Raw genomic sequence first — 8,756 nt, forward strand, 5'->3', positions numbered from 1 at the left:
CAATGGCACCACCACAATCAGCAGAGACCTGAGAAACGACAAAGCACAAACAACTCCGGGGAAGAATCTGTTCTTGTTCCATACAGTTTACCCAAAATGTGAGTAGAAAGAGGAAGCAACGCTGAAAGATCTGATTGTGATTTCAGCACTGGTGGTAAAACTGGTTCATCCAACGGGCGTGACAAGGATGTACTGTAGGGAAGTGTATGATTATGCAAAAACCCAACACACAAGAGGCGACGTTAGACACTGACAATACCAATTGGGTTTCTCTACAAGGTACATTTTTATACATTTTAAATATATGAAGTTTATTTTCTATGTTATTGCCTAGAACATTTTCAGTTTAGTTATCTGTGTTTTAGAAGGAAAATATTCATAGATAGAATTAAATAGTTTAGAGTTCAGATATATTATCCTTGAGTAGCAGTGATTTAACTCTTGAGTTTGATTGCCAATCATATATTGATGCTACATTATTATAGTGAATAATGCTGTTGACAATGAGGTTAAACTAATGTCATTGTCACATATCTCAACAGCACTGAGTTATATAAAGTCACAGCTTCCGTGTGGATTCTATGTCGATGATGTGGATGCAGTGGTGTCCAATTACATATTCTGTTGACAGGGTGGTGTTGCCTGGCAAGGCAAGTAGAAAACTTGAAGAGTTTAATGAGGATTGCATTCATTTCGGTTGCATCAGTCAACCAGTCAGTTTTAATCAAACAGACGTAAGAGGGGTTAATTTACGAGAATGACCCTTTTCACACTTACTTCTAACGATAATTTTCTTCATTTTCATACAGACACAGGACCAGATGCAATGGACTACAAATCTGGACACCAGTATTTCAGTTCTGTTTCGAGAGGGGATTAACCTGGATTATTTGAAGTTTAACACCTCAGTAAATCATCGCAATGAAACCTCCAAAGGATCGACTTATTTGATACAGAGAAGGTGACTATGCAACGGTTAGCCCTCTGTAGTAATCAAAGTCAAGGCGACACATTTTGTAGATTACAAAGTTGATTTTTTGGACAAAAGGTTAAAGATGAGGAGCATCACGATACGACTCAACACCCCAAGGTAAGATGAAATGCTTAAGTGATGAACTGTAGATTGATTTTATTTCTTAAGATGTGTCTGAGACGTTAAGGAATTGGACATTTATTGCAAATGATTATATGGTTGTAAATGCAATGGCTTTTTAAGGGGAGCTCTGGTACAATTTGAGCAAATACAGGGTTTCTGTTGCTATAAATAATCCCTCTTACCACACAATGTTTTAGAATCAGAATGGCTGTACTGAACTTTGGGGCTTAACAAGAACTGACTGCGCATAAATGCCACCTGGTGCACTTGTATGACACCATCAATACAGTCTAGCAATCATATCAGTGATTCTAAATTCTAAAGAGCTTCAGTGACCCTGCCCAATACAAGACCTATTTTACTGAATACATGGACAAACCTGATTTTATAGTTCTGCATTTAAAATCAAGATCTGGCGATAATGCGAGATTTTGGTGGTAACGCGAGACTGAGCCACACCTTGCATCATAACCAAATTAATGAGTGTGCCCGGTAAAAGCAACACCTGCAGAAGTCTGAAAGGCCTGTGACCAACCGATAGATCACTAGAACTAGAACTGCATTACTATTGTTATTATTATTATTATTATTATAATTATTATTATTATTACCGCTGAGATGGTAAGGTTATTGGTATTATGTACTTTAATTGTTTTTAATGTGTTTTCATATCTTCACTTACTGACATGATTGCAATGATTCAACGATGATTTTTCTGCCGGTAAACTAGCTACGTGTTAGCTTAGCAGTGTATTTTTAGTCGACGATGGCGGCGTTTACCTATTCTTTTCATGACAGATCTTAATTAAAAAAACTTGCTATTCTAGTCCGGCGACATTAAATGAGAGCAGTGTCTTTACCTTACATGATGTGGTGGATTAAAGGATGTTAATGCAAAATGTTTTTCCATCATGGTGGATTTTCATTTAGCTCATCAGGAAATGTTACACACGAGCTAATACCAGGAGCTTTTTCACTTCAATGAAAGCAGACAACATGGACTGCATTACTATTATTATTATTATTATTATTATTATTATAACTGCTGAAATGGTAAGGTTATTGGTATCAAATACTTTAATTGTTTTCAATGTGTGTCAATATCTTCACTTACTGACACGATTGCAATGATTCAATGATGAACGTTGTTTTTTCTGCCGGTAAACTAGCTACGTGTTAGCTTAGCATTGTATTTTTACTCGACAGCGGTAGCGTTTATCTATTCTGTTCATGTTCTTAAATAATCTTAAATAAAAAAACTGGCTATTCTAGTCCGGCGACATTCAATGAGAGCAGTGTCTTTAATTTGCAGGATGTGGTGGATTAAACGATGTTAATGCAAAATGTTTTTCCATCATGGTGGATTTACATTTAGCTCATCAGGAAATGTAACACACGAGCTAAACCAGGAGCTTTTTCACTTCATTGTACGCAGACAACATGGAAGTGTGGGTTTCGGTTGATTTTCTTATTTGTTTTCCTTATATTGCTTCTTCCAAAGTGTCATTATACAGATGAATTATTGTACATAAGAGGCCCAGCAATGAGTCAAGTAGAGTTTAGGAGGTCAAATGTTGATGTCAAACAACAAACTAATGTAAAATGGTATCATTCTGCTATTTCATACTCAGGCTCAAGTCATACGACAAGAAGAGTTGTCTCTTCCAGTGAGTATAATGCTCTCTCTTTGAGTTCTCCAGCATACGGTCACAGTGCATTGTTTCAGATTCACTTACAGACACACACACTATTAACATCCTTGGCATTGTAGGTTTAATATTTAACCAAGCAATATCACATCAGAATAAGATATACTTAAGTCCTGTTCTCTCTTTATTTTTATTCCCTTTCATAGGTCCAGGAAACGCAAACTACAGGTTCAAATGAAGTTGTAGTCGTGTATGATGAGCTAACTTATACTGCATCTTTTGTAAGTATCTGCATATAAAATAAAAATTGACTATACATGGTGTTTTTATTCTTTTCATGACAGATCTTAATTAAAAAAACTTGCTATTCTAGTCCGGCGACATTAAATGAGAGCAGTGTCTTTACCTTACATGATGTGGTGGATTAAAGGATGTTAATGCAAAATGTTTTTCCATCATGGTGGATTTTCATTTAGCTCATCAGGAAATGTTACACACGAGCTAATACCAGGAGCTTTTTCACTTCAATGAAAGCAGACAACATGGACTGCATTACTATTATTATTATTATTATTATTATTATTATTATTATAACTGCTGAAATGGTAAGGTTATTGGTATCAAATACTTTAATTGTTTTCAATGTGTGTCAATATCTTCACTTACTGACACGATTGCAATGATTCAATGATGAACGTTGTTTTTTCTGCCGGTAAACTAGCTACGTGTTAGCTTAGCATTGTATTTTTACTCGACAGCGGTAGCGTTTATCTATTCTGTTCATGTTCTTAAATAATCTTAAATAAAAAAACTGGCTATTCTAGTCCGGCGACATTCAATGAGAGCAGTGTCTTTAATTTGCAGGATGTGGTGGATTAAACGATGTTAATGCAAAATGTTTTTCCATCATGGTGGATTTACATTTAGCTCATCAGGAAATGTAACACACGAGCTAAACCAGGAGCTTTTTCACTTCATTGTACGCAGACAACATGGAAGTGTGGGTTTCGGTTGATTTTCTTATTTGTTTTCCTTATATTGCTTCTTCCAAAGTGTCATTATACAGATGAATTATTGTACATAAGAGGCCCAGCAATGAGTCAAGTAGAGTTTAGGAGGTCAAATGTTGATGTCAAACAACAAACTAATGTAAAATGGTATCATTCTGCTATTTCATACTCAGGCTCAAGTCATACGACAAGAAGAGTTGTCTCTTCCAGTGAGTATAATGCTCTCTCTTTGAGTTCTCCAGCATACGGTCACAGTGCATTGTTTCAGATTCACTTACAGACACACACACTATTAACATCCTTGGCATTGTAGGTTTAATATTTAACCAAGCAATATCACATCAGAATAAGATATACTTAAGTCCGGTTCTCTCTTTATTTTTATTCCCTTTCATAGGTCCAGGAAACGCAAACTACAGGTTCAAATGAAGTTGTAGTCGTGTATGATGAGCTAACTTATACTGCATCTTTTGTAAGTATCTGCATATAAAATAAAAATTGACTATACATGGTGTTTTACAATTAGTGATGGCCAAATGAGGCATCTTTATTTTTTTTGGGCCCACTAGATGGCGTACACCAAAAGGTTGAAAGCACACTGATTTGCCATTTGTTGAGCCATATTCTCTAAAACAAAAGCGCCATCTAGAGGGATCGAGGAATACAACTAATAGTTCATGAAGCTTCATTTCGACATCCCTACTCATGACCCCTAGAAATAAAGAAATATCTACTTCTCAACCGTCATTAGTTGCATACTTCCAGGTATGGAAAGAGTATGCGCTAGTAAAAATGTTGTAATATCTATAAGCAGATTATTATGAAGATTTGAGTACAACAGTACAAAAGAAGTGCTCTGGTTTCTGTTTGTATTGATCATTCACATTTAAACATGCTTTGGTTGCATGCAGGTAAACAGATTTGAAATGAAGGAAGTATATACAATATGTGTAAGTAGTTAAGTAAAAGTAAAATAGAGGAACATCTATAAAAAAAAGTATTCTTGCTGTCCCCTGTGCTGCTCCTGTCCTGACCCCCAGGTTGGGAACTTCCAGCCTAGAGATCAGCCATCACCTTTGGATAACTCATCCCATGTGAATGGAGGATTGGAGCAGCCGTGGAGCTCAGGTAAATAAGGGACAAACCATCTTTACAGAATAATATTAAAAATCTCTTCTTCGTGTGAAATTAATTTACTAAAATTTAGAATTCATCTGTTTTCAGAGGAGACACATCACGAACATGTGACGTCTGGTGGAAATCATTGTGCCGTCAGCCTTAGTGAGACCACATCATCATCAACATGGTAACTGCAGTATTAGAGTTTATACCTAAAGTGTAGACATTGTGCTTCACAGTACTCACAAAGTCCCACAAAAAGTGACACGTTATTATAGACTGTATTATATTAAAGACAGCGTTAAGTCTAATTTGGTCCAGGGGTCGGTTTCACAAAGAGATTTTAAACTGGTCTGTAGTGTTAGAAAGGATTACTTACTTTACGGATTATGACTTTAAGCTGTCACTGTATCCCTCTCACAGTCTAAAGACGTGCCCGTGTTCATTGATGACTCTAAATTACCCGTAGGTGTGAATGGTTGTCTGTCTCTGTTCGTCTTTATGTGCCCTGTGATAGACTGGCGTCCTGTCCAGGGTGTACCCCGCCTCACGCCCGATGTCAGCTGGGATCGGCTACAGCCCCCCCCCTGTGACCCCTACAGGGACAAGCGGTTGAAGATGAATGAATGAATGTATCCCAACAGCACAATGAGACGGACGAACTGTGAAATAGTACTGTCACTCTACTTCTCTCTGTCTGCTCCTGATGTCATCTGCTAGATCCTCTGTGCCTGACCGACAAATAATCAGAGCCGAGGAGTCTCTGAGGAAGAGTCAATGACTGTGCTGATTAAATACAACTCGATATTCTGTGACTGTATTGCATATTCCCTGCATAAAGTGTTTTCAGAAACATATTCTAGCGTAGCATTTAGCTGTAAAATAAGAAAGTTTGTCTGGTCGGTCAGCCGGTGGGCGTGGCTTTGTTTCGTTTTGACTTGGACAAAAAATTTCTCATTAGTTTCAGTTTGATCGGAGTTCAGAGCGGTTACAGTTGCTGTGTCCGAGACTCTGCTCTGAGTGGTTGTGCATCTTCAGGAACAGTGGAAACAAGCAGAGGCCATAAGGAGCACACAGAGAGAGCACTGTGATCAGACACAAACAGAAGGTGGAGGTAAAGGTACATGACTTTTTCAAAAAATGTCCACCCCATTGTGCTGTCAGAATATAGTGCCAGTTAAAGTAAAAAAATATGTCTGTCTCTGTTTTTTTACAGAGCGTTACCAACTTCAGCTTTAACGTTGTGAATACACACAAAACTATGTGGTTAGGTTTAGGCAACAGAAGCACTGAGTTTGGTTTAGGAGAAGATCGTTGGTGGTTTGTAACATAACTACAGTTTGTTGCTCTTAATCCTGGAACACTTGCTCTGATATCATTACGGATGGTCTTACAGTTGAAATCCCAGCGCTGCCAAACACACAAGGTCGTGACAAAATGGCGGTATATGACGCCAAGGAAATGAAAAACGGGTTGAACACTCACACGCCCTTGTGTAGCTTAAAAGACTGAACAGTGACGGTAATCAAGTAGTAATTCAAACAAGGTGGTGAATGTCATAATCGTCATGAAAACTGTCGGTTTTAAGAAATCATTTCTTCTTCAAAACAGTTGGTGAATGAGGCCCATTATTAAAAGTCCTCATTCTGTGCAAAAATACATTCAATAGCTCAGCTGGAAACAAGCACACTTAAGTGGGTATCTTTGTCCTGGTAGTCAGGGGTAGATTTACTACTGTCCTGGCAACAAGATCAGAGAGAGGAGCAGTGCACACCATGTGCTGACCACGATAAAAAAGTGCAGGTGTGAGAGGGAGATAGTGGCACACTCGTAGAAAACGATGAACGTTGAACGATGGGGGGGGAATGAATATCGTTCTACCAATGTTTTAACAAGACTTGTCTTCTTTGGGGTATTGTCCCGTCAACAACACCAAGTAGTTCTTTAAAGTTAATCTAATAAATCTTTTTTGTAACAGTCATATGAGCCACTTGAAAACGGACAAAACCATGCAGTGTCTTTGAAAAAGACGCCAGATCAGAAAGTTCTCTAATAAGTCATTTTGGAAGGTAAAGAATTTTGTTGTTGAGGTTTAATGACTTGATTTAGAAGTCAGTATGAGAGGAGATGGCAGTGATTCCACGTGGATGTGAGTAGATAGATACCCTTTGTAAAAAATGACAACAATAGTCTGCGCTTTGGGAAAAAGAAAATTGTTTTCTTTCAGTGAAAATGACAATTTATTGGTGCCAACTGACTCAAAGCTGTGCCACCAAGTTTATAGCAGTTGCTGATGTGTTTTTATTATTCAAAAAGAGTGAACTGCTGTCAGACTAAACAAGTTATGTTAGCGTATTTCACATCACTTCATCAAAATCTCCATTCATCTGAACATAACCCCCCCCTCCCATGAGTCACTGGATGAATCTGTCAAGCGGGAAGAAAATGAACCGGGCCAAAAACGAATACCTGCTGCTACCTCCATTTCATAATTTACAGCGTGAATACATTTTGCATTACATTTGGAAGGCTTTTTTGTTTTATTAATATGCATGTGATATCAATATACTTGGGCTGTTCGTTTATTAAGCCGGAAGAGACCTGAGGAGGATGGAAGTAAAGATCAGATCAGAGTGCATTACTCACTGATAAGTCATCATCATCCGTCTGATATTATATCTATCTGTCTATTTATTAAGACTTTGGGTGAAGCAGTGGCTGTCATCAGTTTGATAAAGATCCTGAAATGCTAATCAGTTAAAATGATCAAAGTCCCTGAACTTTTCACTTCTGCCTCATCATTAGTTTTGAGTTATTTGATTATGTGGGTAGCAAAGAGCGGCTTGTTATTGCCCCTTGCAGGCATAAATCGAGTCATATAGATTTCCCCACAGTTTGTTTTCAGGACTTGAAAAATGTATTTTATCACCAAATATGATGGTAATTATACTGTATATTATAATCTATGCATTTTACATAAACCCATGCATGCATTTTAAAGGAAAGTTGGAATTTAGTAAAGTAGCCCGTTCTTCAGAAAAAAACCTGAAGTAACAGACACGGTGATGACCTAATGCACCGTAAACCTGTCAATTTATCAGTGAATTATCCTGAAACCAACCTAAATCCTCCAGATGGATTGATTCTCATTTTCTCAGCAGATCCATCTGGGAACTCTGTTATGGAGATATTTTGTGAAGGGTTGAAAATCCTGGTTGCTGATTGTTGTCACCAACATACGAGTCAAATCAACCAATCAGATCACTGAAGTATGTGACGTACTAACAATGTAGAGGCAAAGCTCAGAAAGGAAACAACATGTGGATAAAGGATATTTTTTCCCTTTGTGTAACGTGAATTTACGGATCAAAGGCCCAATTTCAGGAGCCCGGTGCATATTCAACAGAAGGATCCAGAGAAAAAAGAGTTAGTGAGCGGCTTGCTCCATAGCTGCTCATCTCATCCATGGAAGCCTCCATGTTGTTTACAGTCAACAGTCTCTTCTCGTTTCCTCACTTAAATCCACCTCTAAACCAACGCTGATTGGTTCAGTCGCTGGTCAAACTTCTCCAAAATGTCTCCGTCGTACGTTACCAGACTGATCAGAGAGTAACATACAATGGAGCTCAGAGATCAGGATCGTCTCATGAGGCTGAGTTAACACAGCCTTCACTTCAAAACCCTGCAGAACCGTCTGCATTATCACCTAGCAAAACTCAATGTGCACACAGTGAAGCTGGCAGCAACCACACAGTACAAAGACGGAGTGTGTGTAGCAGGTAAAAAAAACCCTGGTGCACCCCACCTACGTGAGGTGTCGTGTCCTTACCCAGATGCTTTTTGACTTTGAATCTTCTCAAAAAGATCCTCTGCAGGCACATT

The 8,756-nt window shown here is 38.2% G+C and overlaps 1 long non-coding RNA gene across 1 annotated transcript; it reads left to right on the forward strand.

Annotated features, from left to right (window-relative positions):
- Positions 1-861: 861 nt before the first annotated feature.
- On the forward strand, positions 862-5,208 carry LOC310957663. The gene is made up of 7 exons (XR_014593514.1): positions 862-1,090; positions 2,728-2,763; positions 2,952-3,026; positions 3,929-3,964; positions 4,153-4,227; positions 4,796-4,883; positions 4,980-5,208. It is a non-coding gene; the product is annotated as an uncharacterized lncRNA (long non-coding RNA).
- The last annotated feature ends 3,548 nt before the right edge of the window (positions 5,209-8,756 follow it).

Source organism: Echiichthys vipera (genome assembly GCF_963691815.1).
Source record: "Echiichthys vipera genome assembly, chromosome: 15".
Taxonomy (NCBI): domain Eukaryota; kingdom Metazoa; phylum Chordata; class Actinopteri; order Perciformes; family Trachinidae; genus Echiichthys; species Echiichthys vipera.